We start from the raw sequence: 18,637 nt of genomic DNA on the forward strand, positions 1-18,637 counted from the left end.
TTAGATTTCATCCTATTTGTGTATAATAAGGGACCAATCAATCAGGCAGGGAGAAGTGAGAGAAAGCTTCAGTCGGTTTTCTGTGAAACACAGTGGCAAAGTGATGGTACCTGTACAATGAGAGGTGTACAATATGGGCCTGCTAACAATGGCCCTTCACTTCAACGATGCGCAATGTCATAACGCAATCCACACAGAATGGGGAGCAGCAGAGACCAAACGCATATGTGTTTCAACAAAAATGCATGCGATCAGTAACAAGCTACTGGTATTTTGCAAGGAAACTACTAAAACACATGCGATTGGGCTGAGCCCTACCCATTTCAGATTGCGTATATACGTCCCCCATACACTGTTATGGCCTCATGGCCCTGTCCAGGAGCGGTACGGTGCCGCACATGTCCTATCTTTCTGCGTAATATGGCGCCATGCTCTGTATATTCCTATGGAGAGCTGCGTGGGGTACGCTGCTCCTCTCCGCAGCACCAATGTATGCCCGCCATACTACGGTACGGCGGGCATACATCATGTGAATATAGCCTTAACCTGTGACTATGCAATGTTTGCTGAATGCAGGGAAAAAAAAATTTCTGTACAACAATTCTAATTCAGTGAAGATTTTTTTAATCTGCAGCAGATTTAAAGAGAACCCGTCATGCAAAATAACCCCCCTAAACTAAATATATTTTCATAAACTGCCATTAGAGAGCATTTCCTCTATCCCTTCATTGTCCCTCTACATGCCTGTAAACCTAAGCAATGAGGTCCTAAAGCTGTATGCAAATGACCTGTGAAATGTCCAATGAAGCATTAGCATATTCAAGCTGTCCACTCTATTCATGAGTGGGAGGCACAGCCACACCCCCAGTGCATGACTGACAGCCTGTATAATGATGTGACGCTGTATAATGATGTGCTTCCTGGTGCTGGTGGCCACGCCCCCTGCAGCCTGTGTGTGTATAGGAGAGATACAGCAGCTCCAGGCAGCCATGTTACAGCAGAACATGTCAGATTCATGTGTAGCTGATGTCTGTGTCTCTCACCTGTATATTAGGAGGATGCAGCATGTCAGCAGATGCAGCACACACACTAGCCATGCTTTACTATACATTACACACAGACATGAGCAGGGGGAGGAGAGGGGAGGGGTAACAGGGGTGACATCACTGCCTCTGACCATGTGACCAGCCTCATTTATATGATAAAGAATAGATGATTTTATAATGAATAATGTATGAAATAACTAGATAAAGGCTGGGATGGGATCCTTGTGATCTGCTCCAACAGGAAGAGGTGACAGGACTAGTGGCAGAGACCTGATGACAGGTGTCCTTTAACACAGAATTTTAAATGGGGTATCCTGGGTTTGAAAAACTTGATTGCTTTCTTCCAAAAACAGCGTTACCCCTGCCCATGGGTAGTGTGTGGTATTGCGACTAAGCTCCATTCATTTCTATACAGGCCAGCTGAAATACTCTGCTGTTTATGGAAGAAAGAGGCCATGTTTTTTAACCCTATTAAAACCAAAATGAACTCCACTGAGAAAATCTGCGCCTCATGTGGATTTCCCACACAGCTTTTGATACGGATCTTTAATGTGAAGAAAATAAAGCAGCAGAAAATTTTCTGCGGGAGGCTAAATCCACAAGAACCCATGTTCATATTCTGCTGCAGATCCGCAGCAGATATCTCCTTTCCATGAGACTAAATAAAACGCAGAGATGAAGGACTCATAGGCCGCAGTTCTTTCTGGTATTTTCTCATCCCTCCGCAGCCTTCTATCGCCGGCTTACACTTGTAATATCCTACTTAAGCTTTGTTCATGTTCTTCCCTCCATCTTTACTCCTCGGTAACCTAGCAACCTATGGCCACCAGCCTCCTGTAGGCCTCATGTAAACATCTACCACTGCGGCTAGTTACTGTACGCTCCAGTGCTCTCACACTGCATTCTGCAGAGCCCATCAGACGTAGAGTTGGGAGGATTTTCCAATATAAACCTTTAATAATGAAAAGTTAAGACTTAAAAGAAATAAATTTGGTGTTGCTGCGATCAGTCACAAAATGATCATGTCACACTGCGAACACTAAACACGGAAAGCAACGGCTGATTCGGGTTTCATTTCCAAACACCCCCCCCCCTCACAAATAACACTGGGGAACACTCATTTTGGTGCCGTTTGGACCTGTTTTTAACCCCTTATCACCGACACTAGTTTTCAGCTCAATGACCAGACTCGATTTTTCAAATCTGACATGTCTCACGATAATTGGTTATAACTTCGGAACGCTTTAACATATCCTGGTGATTTTGAGAATGTTTTCTCGTGACACATTGTACTTCATGTTAGTTATAAAATTTAAGTGATAAGTTTTGCGTTTCGTTCTGAAAAAAAGTGAAAATTTGGCAAAAGTTTGTAAAAATTCTTCATTTTCCAAGTTTGAAATGTTCTGGTTTCCAGACAGGAAGTAAAACTACCCAAAAAGTTTGATAATTAACATTTACAGAATATCTGCTTTATGTTGGGATGATATTTTATGCTTCCGGTCATTTTTCTAGGATGTTATGAGGTGCAGAACTTTAGGTGCGATTTTTCTTATTTTCATGAAAATTGCCATAACTCACATTTTGAGGGACAACTCGGCTTCCAAGTGACTTTGAGAGGCCTAAATAATAGTAAAACCTCATAAATTACCCCACTATAGAAACTTCACCCCTCAACGTATGTAAAACAACTTCTATTAAGTCCATTAACCCTTTAAGTGTTTCACATGGGTTAAAAAATATGGACCTGCGATTTAGAAACTATGGAATTTTTTTGGAAATACATTCATTTAGGCCAAAACTGACATTTTCAGAATAAATTAAATGATGAAACGCACTGCAACGCTTGATGCCCAATTCCTCCCGAGTGTACTGATACCCCATATGTGGTGGTAAACTGCTGTACGGGCGCACGGCCGAGCATAGAATGAATGGAGGCGCCGTCCACAGCAGATTTGTATTGTCACATTGTACGACCTATAAATTTTTATTTTTTTTGGTAATGCGATCATATGAGTGCTTATTTTTTATGGGATGAGATACAATGTATAAATAATTTATTTTGGGAGTCTAAAGCTTATTCATGAGATTTTATTAACTATTTCAAGGGGGACACAAACAAAATCATCAATTTTTATTTTGGATTGTGAGCATTCACCCCCCCCCCCCCCCCGCTCACCGTAACGTAAAAATAATATTTTATCTTTATTCTCTGGTTCACTACGATTGCGGTGATACCTCATTTATATAGTTTTTCTTATTTTGCTCAATTTTCCTGAGCAAAACCAATATTGGAGAAAATCGCATTGTTTTTACTATTGACAACTTTTCAGGGCCATAACTTCTGTATTTTTCTGTTGTCAGATCTGGTTGAGGGCTTATTTTTTGCGAAAACAGTTGTTCTTTTCAGTCGTATCATATTAGGTACCGTAACTTTTTTTGATCACTTTTTAGAACATTTTTTGTGATGGTGTTTGATGAAAAATTGTATATTATGGGAAGTTTTTCGAGTTTTTTTTTTACGTAGTTCACCGAGCGGGTTCAATATTGATTTAGATTTATTGTACAGATTAATACGGACGCGGTGATACCAAATATGTACGTGTTTTGTGTTTTATATACTTTATTTGCATTTTATGTGTTACTGGGGAGATTATGGGACTTTTATTTTATTTATTTATTTAATTATATTATAAAAAGATTTAATTTTTTTTTTTTTACTTTTTTACATTTTCTACTTCTTGGCTTGAATAAGCGATCATCCGATCGCTTATTCAAGCCTTTACACTGCAATACACTTGTATTGCAGTGTATAGTGAAAGTAACTGCGCATGCTCAGTTACTTACAGCCGGGTCCTGCCAGGAAGGCAGGACCCGGTGAGAAGAGGAGCCGACAGCCTCGGGTCACTCGTCGGAACCCGGGGCAGCGGCAGGAGGGATCGGATCCCCCGGTAAGCACACCGGGGGGGTCCGATCCACGGGGGACACACTTGCACGCCGCGGTCATGCTTGACCGCGGCGTGCAAGGGGTTAAACACCCGGGATCGGAGTTTTTCCGATCCCGGGTGTTAGTGCCGGGTCTGGGCTGTGATATCACAGCCCGACACCGGCACTATACTGACCCGGTGTCCCGAAAACTTCTTCTGATGCGCCGCCGTAGAAAGGCGTCGCATCAGAAGAAGTACCCTTAATGACCGCCGTAAAAACCCGATAGGGCGGTCATTAAGGGGTTAAGAATGGTTGGGGCCCTGATTCTGGAAATAACACCCGTCCCCCCCCCACTCTCTACTTTTGGAGATCTGGCACTGCCATCTTTCAAAGTATACGCTGCTCAAACTAGTGGTCACTCAATATTGTGCTAAACAAATTTTGGAAATGTCATATTTGCAGCTATAGACTCTAAACGCAATTCTACAGCTGTGGGGAGGGGCTTGGCCGGATAACATAAGCGTTTTTACTGAAATGCTTGAAATCTTTAATAGTGATTTATGAGGTGGCGAGTTGTAGAACTGGTAGTGGGATTCACCGTAACATAAATTACTATCGTTCTACGGATTCATTCACACCAAGGGGGACATCTATCATAAGGCCGCACGCAGTCACACATTCCGCTAGCATTGCATTCATAACGTTAGCGCAAAGGGGACGGGCCTTGGTGTTTCCAGGGAAACGCATATGATCGATAACCCCATCGCATGCGTTTCTCTGGAAACACGTATGCAATTGGGCCTAGACCCACCCCCTGTGCATTAGCGTTGTGTCCACAGCAGAATGTGTAACCGCGGCCTAAGGCCGGTAGCACAACTGGCGTTTTGAACACGTTTTTAGGCCATTTTAAGAAGTCCGTTAAAAACGCATGGAAAACGCATCCGGTTTTTACAGGTTTTACCAATTATCTTAATTAAAACTGGTCAAAAACAGATGTGTTTTCAAAAAACGCATGTGTTTTTAAACGGACTGCTTAAAAACGGCCCAAAAACGGGTTCAAAATGCCACGTGTGCTGCCAGCCTAAGTCTAAACATCGCGTTTACAGTGCGTTTTGTAAACGGAAACCTTAACAGTAATGTAATTAGGCAAATCACCTCATCTCAGCTGTTGTAATGCGTTTTAAAACGCAATGAAAACGCAACCAAAGCGCAACATGTGAAACCGCCCTTAGGGTGAAGACCCACATGGTGTTTTTGGGCCGTTTTTGGGCCATCTTTACTAAGTGCGTTTTCAGATCGTAAAAAACGCATGTGTTTTTAATCGCGCAAATTCGGAAAACCGGACAAAAACGCATGCGTTTTTAAAAACGGATGCGTTTATTACCGCATGCGTTTTTTACGATCTGAAAACGCACTTAGTAAAAACGGCCCAAAAACGGCCCAAAAACGCCATGTGTGTCTTCACCCTAAGGCTTTGGCCTCGCCTGATAGGCCGGCGGCACACGTGGCGTTTTGAACCTGTTTTTGAGCCGTTTTTAAGTAGTCCGTTAAAAAACACATGCGTTTTTGACAGGTTTTACCAATTATCTTAATTAAAACGGGTCAAAAACGGACTGCTTAAAAACGCCGCATGTGCCGCCGGACATATACATCTTGAAGGTTGATAGATAAGGCCAGTCTGTTAATTTTTTGAGACTGTCTGAAAAGTTGCAGAAAAGGCTCAGGGTGATGCCACACATGGCGTTTTGAACACGTTTTTGGGCAGTTTTTGAGCAGTCCGTTAAAAAACTCATGCGTTAAAAAAAACGCATCAGTTTTTAAAAACCGCATCCGTTTTTTGAAAACGCATCCGTTTTTGTCTGGTTTTCCGAATTCGTGCAATTCAAAATGGACAAAAACGGATGCGTTTTTTAACTAAAAACGGCATGTGTGGCATCACCCTCAGGCCGGCGCCACACGTAGCGCTTTGTCTGCGCAGCCGGCCTCAGGCAGGTTCATAACACGACGCTAGCACACCGAGCCGAGGCCCACCCCCTGTGCGCTAGTGTCATGTTATGAACACAATGCTAGCGGAACGTGTGACCGCACCCTCAAATGTTTAGGTAAGCCCTTGACTATGCCTGCTCTGGAGTTTATTTGCACCAAAATTTCACCGCGATTAAACATAAATGTGCTACTTTATCAGGCATCCACATCTGGAAACTTCTGACAAATCAGGTGCTCCACTGTAAAAACCCAAACATGACGGAATTTTCAAAACAGCAACAAAATTGATAACTGTCCCCAAAGTGTTTTCCAGCTCACATACAGACATATAAACTGGTCCTTGTGGTGCCCACACTGTGGCTGCACCGTGTACATACAATGAATCAAGTACATAAATCATCACACATGTATTTAACATATACCCTGCAGCACCATCACATACGGGTCACATGGACCTCCGACCCAAAAATACACACAATTCACTGTACAAAGCTCCCCATACACTTACCTTCTATCCCTCATCCTCTGCCTGGCCGAGCTCTGGGCTCACACACACCTGACACCACTTCTCATCCCAAGAACCACTCAAGCAACTTAAAGGGGAACAATCCTAAGGGCGCGTTCACACGTTGCGTTTTGACCTGCGCTTTCATTGCGTTTACAACAAACGCATTTACAACAGCTGAGGAGGGGTGATTTGCCTAATTACATCACTGTTAACATTTCCGTTTACAAAACGCATCATAAACGTGATGTTAACACACGTGTTAACAAAGCGTTAACGCATGCGTTTTGTTAACTCATGCGTTAACATTGTAAACGGTAATGTAATTAGGCAAATTACCTCTCATCAGCTGTTGTATATGCGTTTCAAACGCAATGAAAACGCAACCAAAACGCAACGTGTGAACACGCCCTCAGGGTGAAGACACACGTGGCGTTTTTAGGCCGTTTTTGGGCCGTTTTTAGTTAGTGCGTTTTCAGATCGTAAAAAACGCATGCGTTAAAAAATGCATCCGTTTTTACGATCTGAAAACGCACTAACTAAAAACGGACCGAAAACGGCCTAAAAACGCCATGTGTGACATTACCCTTAGGCCCCTTTCACACTTGCGTTTTTCACGCGCGTTTTCTGCGCATGCTTTTGTACTTGCATTGCACTCTGACCCATTGTAACCAATGGGTCTTTTCAGACTTGCATTTTTTTTCACGCACACACGCGCTTTTTTTTTTAACGTGCGTTTAAATCTCGACATGCTCTACTTTTGCAAGTCACGCACGTGAAAAACGCACCATACAAGTCTATGGAGATGCATCAAAAACGCATCGCACTCTGAGACACATGCAAGTGCAATGCAAGTGCAATGCGTTTTTCACGCATCAATTGCCATAGAAAAGATAGAGCTCAGTCCTAAGGCCCCTTCCACACTAGCGTTGCATTTCACGTCAGGCTGCAATGCGTGAAAAACTGACGTTTTTGGCTGCGTTTTTGTTCCATTTTTCCTTGGAGTCATTAGCGTGTTGTTTGCGTTTATTCTTCCGTTTTCGGTGCGTTTTTCACGCGCTATATATGTGTGTGAAGAACACATTGCAGATGTTTCCATACAAAAATATATTGTTCTTCACATGCTATTTTGTTTGCACCGTTCCGCGCGTATCTCCCGACAAGTAAGCAGATGTGCCGAACATCTGTAATCTATTCTTCACTGTGTTCTGCACTGTGTTTTTATCTTAAATGATCCTGTGTTCACTGTTTTTATTCTATTCTTCACTGTTCTTCACTGTGTTTTTTTAATTAAATGCTCGATCTCGAGCAGGGGAAATACTCCTATTCATGTCACCTAGCAACCATAGACTTGAATGGGGCGGGAAAAACGCACGTGAAACGCAAAAGTAGAGCATGCTGCGATTTTGACGCGCGTCAAAACAAACGCATGCAAAAAACCGCAAATAAGGACAAGCCCATTGCAAACAATGGGACAGAGTGCAATGCAAATTCTGCGCGTCAAAAGCACACGCGCGTGAAAAACGCTAGTGTGGTAGGGGCCTAAGTCCATTTCACGCGCATTTTCTGCGCCTGAAAAATGCATTGAAATTGCATTGAAAACGCGCGTGAAAAACTGAGACACTGAACAAACTCTGACTGAAAACTGATTGCACTCTGATGCAAAATGTGCGTTTTTCACTGATCGCACCCTGATCAAACTCTGACGTTATCTGCAATGCAAGTGTGGAAGGGGCCTTATGAAGCTCTCTGAATGCTTTAGGCCCCTTCCACATTTGCGTTGCAGACGTCAGAGTTTGCATCAGAGTTCAATCAGTTTTCAGTCAGAGTTTGTTCAGTGTCTCAGATTTTCACGCGCGTTTTCAATGCAATTTCAATGCGTTTTTCACGTGCAGAAAATGCGCGTGAAATGGACTCAGGACTGAGCTCTATCTTTTCTATGGCAATTGATGCGTGAAAAACGCATTGCACTTGCATTGCACTTGTAAGTGTCTCATAGTGCAATGCGTTTTTGATGCATCTCCATAGTATGGTGCGTTTTTCACGCGCGTGACTTGCAAAAGTAGAGCATGTCGAGATTTAAACGCGAGTTAAAAAAAACGCGCGTGTGTGCGTGAAAAAAAATGCAAGTCTGAAAAGACCCATTGGTTACAAGTTCTGTGCATCAAAAGCAAGTGCAGAAAACGCGCATGGAAAACGCAAGTGTGAAAGGGGCCTAAGTATAGTCTCAGACTGCAATGATCAGCTGTAAGGCGTCTGTAAGGAATCTTTGTTGATAATCCTTGGTTCAATTACAGCAAAAAATTTGGAAACTCTGATTGTCACTGGGCCAAATTTATTTTTGTCTAGACCTACAATTATAAAATATACAGTTTCGACTTGCATACAAATTCAACTTAAGAACAAACCTATCACTGTATCTTGTACGTAACCCGGGGACTGCCTGTACAGTATATGTATATGTAAAATAATCCCATTCAAAAATGAAACTGGTTCTGCAAAAATACAAGCCTTCATACAGCAACTTTAACAGAAAAATCTGCACTGGGATGCCTTGGACCCACCAGTAAAATCTATTCTGGAGACTTAATTGTACAGCTACATGCAAATATAACCAGACAACCAATAGCAAATACCTAAAGATTATTGCTAACATATGTAGTAGCTTTCTGTTCCACTTCCATCCTAGAAGCCCTGTCAGCACCCTGCTGACCAGCGCCTGCACACAACCCTGGTCCCTCTGAGCTCCAGAAGCCAGGAGTACATACCCGCACCACAGCAGGCCTCAGGGTGATGCCACACGTTGTGTTCTGGGACTGTTTTAACGCATGCGATTTTCAATGTTTACCTTGTATTTGGCTGGTTTTTATCTGTTTCAAAGCTGTTTACACTTTTAGAAATGAAGATACACAGGTTCATAGTAGCCAAATGCATGGTAAGCATTCAAAAACACATGCGTTAAACGGTCCAAAAACGCAACGCGCGGCATCACCCTCAGGCAGCAGCAAGACACTGCAAGATGATCAGGGCCCTGCAGTGTGATTGCACTTCCTGTAATTCAATTGCATCTGTGTCCTTTAGAAACAGATACAATTGAATATGTTATCTCTGTGAGCAGGAGTCCTGCCATGACAAGATTATCTGGAAGCCAATATTTTCAATTTGGGTGACAATGGACCCGGAAGTCGCATCCACATGTGGCATTTTCATTGCAGTTCTGAAACGTATTTTTAAAGACATCAGGCAAAACGTATCCTATGAATTCATAGGGGCTTTCACCAAAAAAGCAAGTGTTTACAATGAGTTCAAAACTTCTATTAAAAAGGCATAAAAATGCCACATGTGAAAGCAGCCAGATTGTTGTAAACATTTTGTGGGGAGGGGGCAGACTGGGTATTGTTTTTTTTTATAATCAGACACAGTGGGGGGGAATTTACTAATTGTGGCGCAAGCATGACTGACGGCATCAGAGATCAATCTCCGGAAACCGCAGCCTGATTTTTTAAAGTGGCGCACGGTTGTAAGTAAATAATGGGTAGACGGTAATAATCAGTCGTGCGCCATAAAAATGTCCACATCAATGAGATGTGTGCCAAAATCTTACATGGACTGTGTCTTTATTTTGCTCTCTGACCAATTTTTTCCTGGTCTGTTGTGCGCCAAAAATTGCGCCTAAAAATGCCAACAAAATACACATAAATGTGACGGATAATGTGGAAAAGTTAGGCCACGTCCACTTGCGCCAAAAAAAGACGGAGGAGACGGGATAGTCGGAAACATCTGTTCTTTCTGGCGCAAACTCATTATAAATGATCCGCAACAATTCTGCGCCCAAAAAAAAAGAAAGATCCCAGCATTTTTAGGCGCAAATACGATAATACATGTCCCCCAGTGTGAACCTTTTACGCAAAGGGAACCTATCAGAGGAATTTAAGGACACTAAACCAATTCACAGATCTTTAGTGTCCCAAATCGCCACACATCACCTACGTCCATGGGCATGACACAAAAAAATAAACACTAAGCATGTGCAGAGGCCGTGAACTATCCGCAGTTTGTGTGGCTCCTTCATGGCTCCATAACCTTCTACGATGCATGCACCACACCTCATGGCACCAGGAATATGCTGGGTGGTCGTGACCCAATATAGATCTATTAAGAGTTCTGCGCCGCTTCCTGTTTACCTCATCAGCCAGAGATTCCTAACCAAAAAATGGCCGGAGATGGAGGGTCATGCAACCTTATCTGCCAATGAGCAGTCACCCTGCCTGGATCTTATGATAGTATTCATGAATCAAGGTCCTGGCAGGGCGATTGTTCATGGACAGATTAGATCACATGACCCTCCATCAGTGGCCATTTTATGCACAGGAATGTCTGGCTGATGAGCTTAAAGACAGGAGGCTTCACTTTACATAATTTGGGACACTAAACCACAAGGACCTGTGTTGATTGAATTTACTGATATCAACAAATAAAATAAAAATGAAAAGCTCATTTATACGTTATATGTACCCAAGAACGGCGCCATTAAAAAAAACTGCTTAGGCCAAGATAACACAACCTAAAGAATGGAGGTTTAACGTATCAGTTAAAAATATCATTGACATGTAAATTTTGTTCACTTTTTGCGATCTTCAGTTTATGCCTGTGTCCGTTTTTCATGCGTTTTTTGACAGAAAAAAATTTACGTTGGTTGCAGCACTCTGCATGGATAACGGGTACCTGCCTAACTGATCATAACAGATCACCTAAAATTTACATTGATGTTGATGGGATTTTTAATTGATACCTTAAACCTCCGTTCCTTACTTTTTTTGACTGAGATAAGGAACCGCGGTTTGAAGGGTAGTGAGAACTTAGCCTTAGCCTGCAAAAAAAAACAAGCCCTCATCCAGCAATTTTTACATCAAAAACACAGAACGATACAAGTCTTCAAATGGGTTTTTGTCAAGGACAAAAATTATTTGTGTCCCCTAGCTCCCCATTCCTGCACGTGATTAGAGGGCCGCTCCATGGCAATGGGGCACCCAAAGAAGGTAAGTATCTTTATTTTTTTTCCTTTGCTTGTGCTCCTGCCAGCCAAGGAAAACCACATTACAGTATTGAAAATAAAATATGTTTTTGGACCGTACGATCCAAACTAGACAGAACCCTAAGGGGATACACATCCTGTTCTTGTTATGATGCCAGTTCGGTGCCATCTGAGGCGGGCGCTGCCCAGGATGATACATGGAGGTTTCTATTCACTGGGGATTTTTTGTAATTTTATTACGGTAGGTGGGAAAGCTTTTAAGCCGTGATACTGAGCGGCTGTGTATACATCAGGCCATGTTAGGGGGATATCCAGCCGGCTATGTCATGCCACCACACCCTCCAGCAATACACAAGTCTGCAATTCTCCTTATCTACGCAGGGCAGACACCCATAATGTCAGGGATACTATACACTGTATACACTACTCCTATAGGCACCCATGCAGGCTCTGCAGCCATCAGGGGAGGGGTAAGGGTGGGTCCCTTCTCCTGCCAGCTGCTGGAGGGCATAGGGATGGCAATCACATGCACATCTATACACATAGCAATGCACAATGCACACGGGGCAGCACTCACCCTGGTGCAGGACACTTCCCGGGGATGCTGCAGGGCTGCTGCTGGCCGTCACACCGCCTCCATCCACCATCCCGTCAGGAGGAGCTGTCTGTGGAGCTGGTGCTGCTGCAGTGCTGCCTGTGCACAGCGCCGGGGAAGCAGCAGCAGAGGGTGCACCACGTGTGCCTCCATACAAGGCGGCGTCGCCACAGCGCTATCTAGCGGCACAACTCCCATACTACACCCTGCCAATGCTAATACACATCTCATAATTATTTCTTCTTATAAAAGGCCACATTTTAGCTCCAACACTGCAATTATAACAGACAATCACTATGGATTCATTGGGGGAGATTTATCAGAGTTGGAATAATCGGGCAGTGTGAGAAATTGCTATTATTCTTGCAATTAAACCACCTCTATGCTATTTAGGCATGAAGGGTGCGCAGGCGCCAATGTAGGGTGCACCTGCCTTGTGCCTGTGCACTCCTTAGGGTGCTAAATGTTTGCAGGTATTTATGCAAAATGATGCCCGGCGTTGCAGCCTCCCGACAAATACATCAGGATGTCTAAGCCTCATGACGTATGCTCAAAAAATTATACGCTGGTGTTATGATAAATTCCTCCTATTTTTTAATTTTGGATTTATGCCTTGTGTAGAATTCAGATATAACTTGAACAGGGTCTGGCGGGGTCTGTAGTAAATTCATTCTGAGTATATAGTAGATTCTGGCTGAATATATAGTAGATTCTGGCAGCATCTGTAGTAAATTCTTTCTGAGTATATAGTAGACTCTGACTGAGTATATAGTAGATTCTGGCGGGGTCTGTAGTACATTCTGGCTGAGTATATAGAAGATTCTGGCGGGGTCTGTAGTAAATTCTTTCTCAGTATATAGTAGATTCTGGCAGCGTCTGTAGTAAAATCTTTCTCAGTATATAGTAGATTCTGGCTGAGTATATAGTAAATTCTTGCTGAGTATATAGTAAATTCTGGCGGGGTCTGTAGTAAATTCTTGCTGAGTATATAGTAAATTCTTTCTGAGTATATAGTAAATTCTGGCTGAGTATATAGTAAATTCTGGCAGCGTCTGTAGTAAATTCTTTCTCAGTATATAGTAGATTCTGGCTGAGTATATAGTAAATTCTTGCTGAGTATAGTAAATTCTTTCTGAGTATATAGTAAATTCTTTCTGAGTATATAGTAGATTCTGGCTGAGTATATAGTAAATTCTTTCTGAGTATATAGTAAATTCTTTCTGAGTATATAGTAGGTTCTGGCGCGGTCTATATTCAGCCTATGCCCCAGCCTGTGGATTGGCACAAGGGGAGAAAAATGACGTAATTCCTGGCCGTGCTTTTATTTCATGCTTTGTTCACTAGAAAGCTGGTGTACAAGGTATGATAAATCCCCCCTTTGCCTTTTTACATTACACATTTCAGGTGGTGAACTATCCCCTTTAACAGGTTTCTTCATATGTAAAAAGTCAAATAATAAAAGCAACTAAAAGTCACTGAAATGGCAAAGATGATATTGCTTCTGTAAGAGGACATATAAGGGGACACTTAAAATAGTGGGGGCTCTGTGCACAGTGTGTGATAAAAGCCCCGTCCACCCAACGCTGTAGATACATATTAACAGCATATTGGAAAACTATAGCACAGAAGCGAGTTGGGTCTTGACTTTTTTCTACTTTATGGTTTTTCCCAATATTTCTGTACACATCAGCACATTTGTGGAAGACAATGAAGTCTGTGGTCACTCAGTTACATAGTTAGGACGGTTGAAAAAAGACATATTTCCATCAAGCTAAACCAAGTGCGTTGCCTAGGTTAGGGGTGGACCCAAAACTATGTTGGGTCCGCCAGGCGCCGAGGTAGTGTCACCATGTGTTGCTGCTCTCCAGAAGGGAAGATAAGGCCTGGTGCACCCCAATGGGAAATAATTCCAGAGAGTCAGGGTCTGCAGTGTTTCCTTCTTCTATCTCCTCCCTGGCAGAAGAAGGGTTAATGCTGAGGAAAGGCATGGGCTAGCTGTAGAGGTGGAGTAACCTCTTTTTATATTTCATTGCTTATTATACCGATGTACAATATTGATGCACCTCTTTTTATTTTCTTGGACTCAGGTTCCCTTTATATTAGGTCAGGCAAAAACTGGTCAAAAACGCATGCGTTAAAAAAATAAAGCGTATTTTGACGGACTGTTAAAAAAAACGGGCCAAAAACACGTTCAAAACGCAACGCGTGCCATCACCCATAGTTACACCCCTTCTCAACACGGCACTCTCCCAGATTTAATCCCCCAAGGACATATGTTGTACATGGATTATTATTGAACGTCATTAGCTGAATGCCCAAACACTCAATGGGGGGGGGGGGTAATCTTTAAATTTTCTGTACCAGTGTTGTGTTTTTTTGGCGAAGTTGTGGTGCAGTTTCTTCTTTTCGTCTTTCCATTGTGCCGAATTAACAAAGTCACTGAGACTTTTCATTTAGGCTCAAATTTTGGCACAAAATGACTCCAGTCATTAAAATTGTCCACCATTGTGTGGTGGAATATTCTGATGCTGGCCATGTTGCGGCTTCTATGTGTATAACAAGTAAATGAACAAAAGAATCAGAACAAGCATAGTAATGCTGTCTATGACAATGGGGCTCATCCACCAGATCCCCGGATGCGGCAGCACTAAGAGCCTTACCATGATTAATGGCGCAGCTTTGTACATATGTCACCTCAATCTGCTCCACTTTCATGAATGAAGAAGTGGAGCGTCTTGTAAATTCGGCATTAGTCAGGGGTAGAGCTGGCAGCCTCTCTGCTATCTCCTTACTATTTTTACTTGTAATCTCCAGTCTTCCTGAATTAGACCTAATCAGCTTGTGTTGTGGCCGGCCATGCATGTAATCTGCAGTAATGCTGCTCAATCTCCCGTCCCCTGCTGCTGCTTTATTACCCGTGGCCATAACTACCTGCTAAGCTGAAATTTATCTATAGGTTTCTTTTAGGGGAGATTAAGGGGAACCTGTCAGCAGCTGTTACTCCACTAAACTAGCAGCTTCCTCAGGGAGGGGATGAAACAACCATTCTAGAATTCCTTTAATTCTTGTGAAATCTCACCCATTTCACTAAAAGAAAAATTGCCTTTAATGTCAGATAAAGAAAATGAAAAGGAAAGAGTCACTTTTTGCCAGAGATGAACCAGAATGTTTGAAGTGACATTCTCCCTGCAGCCTCTAAAAGTGACTCATCTCAGACAAAAAAGTGACCCTCCGCTTATTTGCATATGACTTTGGCCATCATGGGCACCCAAGGCACGTAAAGTCATGTTTGGTGTTAGCCGTTTAGCATAATGTCGGGTTTGATGGTTTGATTTAGATTTTTGACATATCTGATTTTGCAAAATCTACATTGAAGGTCATGATCTCCCCGTGGCCTGAATACATATATTTTCATTTTCACACAGTTTATGATAAAGGCTACTTTCTCCCTAGTTCTATGTTAGAACAATATCCACCTCACGTCTTACACCATCCAAACTCCCTCAGGACTTCCAGGGGGATCACTCACCAGTATACCAGGGGAATCACTCACCAGTATACCATGGGGATCACTCACCAATATACCAGGGGGATCACTCACCAGTATACCAGGGGAATCACTCACCAGAATACCAGGGAAATCACTCACCAGTATACCAGGGGAATCACTCACCAGTATACCAGGGGAATCACTCACCAGTATACCAGGGGGATCACTCACCAGTATACCAGGGGAATCACTCACCAGTATACCAGGGAAATCACTCACCAGTATACCAGGGGAATCACTCACCAGTATACCAGGGGAATCACTCACCAGTATACCAGGGGAATCACTCACCAGTATACCAGGGGAATCACTCACCAGTATACCAGGGGAATCACTCACCAGTATACCAGGGGAATCACTCACCAGTATACCAGGGGAATCACTCACCAGAATACCAGGGGAATCACTCACCAGTATACCAGGGGAATCACTCACCAGAATACCAGGGGAATCACTCACCAGTATACCAGGGGAATCACTCACCAGTATACCAGGGGAATCACTCACCAGTATACCAGGGGAATCACTCACCAGTATACCAGGGGAATCACTCACCAGAATACCAGGGGAATCACTCACCAGTATACCAGGGGAATCACTCACCAGAATACCAGGGGAATCACTCACCAGTATACCAGGGGAATCACTCACCAGTATACCAGGGGAATCACTCACCAGTATACCAGGGGAATCACTCACCAGAATACCAGGGGGATCACTCACCAGTATACCAGGTGAATCACTCACCAGTATACCAGGGGAATCACTCACCAGTATACCAGGGGGATCACTCACCAGTATACCAGGGGAATCACTCACCAGTATACCAGGGGAATCACTCACCAGTATACCAGGGGAATCACTCACCAGTATACCAGAGGAATCACTCACCAGTATACCAGGGGAATCACTCACCAGTATACCAGGGGGATCACTCACCAGTATACCAGGGGGATCACTCACCAGTATACCAGGGGGATCACTCACCAGTATACCAGGGGGATCACTCACCAGTATACCAGGGGAATCACTCACCAGTATACCAGGGGAATCACTCACCAGAATACCAGGGGAATCACTCACCAGTATACCAGGGGAATCACTCACCAGTATACCAGGGGAATCACTCACCAGTATACCAGGGGGATCACTCACCAGTATACCAGGGGGATCACTCACCAGTATACCAGGGGGATCACTCACCAATATACCAGGGGAATCACTCACCAGTATACCAGGGGAATCACTCACCAGTATACCAGGGGAATCACTCACCAGTATACCAGGGGAATCACTCACCAGTATACCAGGGGAATCACTCACCAGTATACCAGGGGGATCACTCACCAGTATACCAGGGGAATCACTCACCAGTATACCAGGGGAATCACTCACCAATATACCAGGGGAATCACTCACCAGTATACCAGGGGAATCACTCACCAGTATACCAGGGGAATCACTCACCAGTATACCAGGGGAATCACTTACCAGTATACCAGGGGAATCACTCACCAGTATACCAGGGGGATCACTCACCAGTATACCAGGGGGATCACTCACCAGTATACCAGGGGGATCACTCACCAGTATACCAGGGGGATCACTCACCAGTATACCAGAGGAATCACTCACCAGTATACCAGGGGAATCACTCACCAGTATACCAGGGGAATCACTCACCAGTATACCAGGGGAATCACTTACCAGTATACCAGGGGAATCACTCACCAGTATACCAGAGGAATCACTCACCAATATATGAGGGGAATCACTCACCAGTATACCAGGGGAATCACTCACCAGTATACCAGGGGAATCACTCACCAGTATACCAGGGGAATCACTCACCAGTATACCAGGGGAATCACTCACCAGTATACCAGGGGAATCACTCACCAGTATATCAGGGGGATCACTCACAAATATACCAGGGGAATCACTCACCAGTATACCAGGGGAATCACTCACCAGTATACCAGGGGAATCACTCACCAGTATACCAGGGGAATCGCTCACCAGTATACCAGGGGAATCGCTCACCAGTATACCAGGGGGATCGCTCACCAGTATACCAGGGAATCACTCACCAGTATACCAGGGGAATCGCTCACCAGTATACCAGGGGAATCACTCACCAGTATACCAGGGGAATCGCTCACCAGTATACCAGGGAATCACTCACCAGTATACCAGGGGAATCACTCACCAGTATACCAGGGGAATCACTCACCAGTATACCAGTGGAATCACTCACCAGTATACCAGGGGAATCACTCACCAGTATACCAGAGGAATCACTCACCAATATACCAGGGTAATCACTCACCAGTATACCAGGGGAATCACTCACCAGTATACCAGGGGAATCACTCACCAGTATACCAGGGGAATCACTCACCAGTATACCAGAGGAATCACTCACCAGTATACCAGGGGAATCGCTCACCAGTATACTAGGGGAATCACTCACCAGTATACCAGGGGAATCACTCACCAGTATACCAGGGGAATCATTCACCAGTATACCGGGGGAATCACTAACCAGTATTCCAGGGGAATCACTCACCAGTATACCAGGGGAATCACTCACCAGTATACCAGGGGAATCACTCACCAGTATACCAGGGGAATCACTCACCAGTATACCAGGGGAATCACTCACCAGTATACCAGGGGAATCACTCACCAGTATACCAGGGGATCACTCACCAGTATACCAGAGGAATCAATCACCAGTATACCAGAGGAATCACTCACCAGTATACCAGGGGAATCACTCACCAGTATACCAGGGGAATCACTCACCAGTATACCAGGGGAATCACTCACCAGTATACCAGAGGAATCACTTACCAGTATACCAGGGGGATCACTCACCAGTATACCAGGGGAATCACTCACCAGTATACCAGGGGAATCACTCACCAGTATACCAGGGGAATCGCTCACCAGTATACCAGGGGAATCACTCACCAGTTTACCAGGGGAATCA

At 43.8% G+C, this 18,637-nt stretch overlaps 1 protein-coding gene across 8 annotated transcripts in view; it reads right to left on the reverse strand.

Moving 5' to 3' along the window:
* JAKMIP1 (janus kinase and microtubule interacting protein 1) overlaps positions 1-12,225 on the reverse strand; it is an 81,855-nt gene extending 69,630 nt beyond the window's left edge. For 6 of the 8 annotated variants that reach the window (XM_072126107.1, XM_072126110.1, XM_072126109.1 and 3 more), the window contains exon 1: positions 12,075-12,225. The gene's annotated coding sequence lies outside the window, so the exon portion shown is untranslated. Of the gene's footprint in view, positions 1-6,465; positions 6,594-12,074 lie in introns of those variants that run through there. The other 2 variants (XM_072126105.1, XM_072126104.1) reach the window with 2 other exon arrangements.
* Positions 12,226-18,637: the final 6,412 nt, after the last annotated feature.

This window comes from Engystomops pustulosus, chromosome 1 (assembly GCF_040894005.1).
Source record: "Engystomops pustulosus chromosome 1, aEngPut4.maternal, whole genome shotgun sequence".
NCBI classification, from domain to species: Eukaryota; Metazoa; Chordata; class Amphibia; order Anura; family Leptodactylidae; genus Engystomops; species Engystomops pustulosus.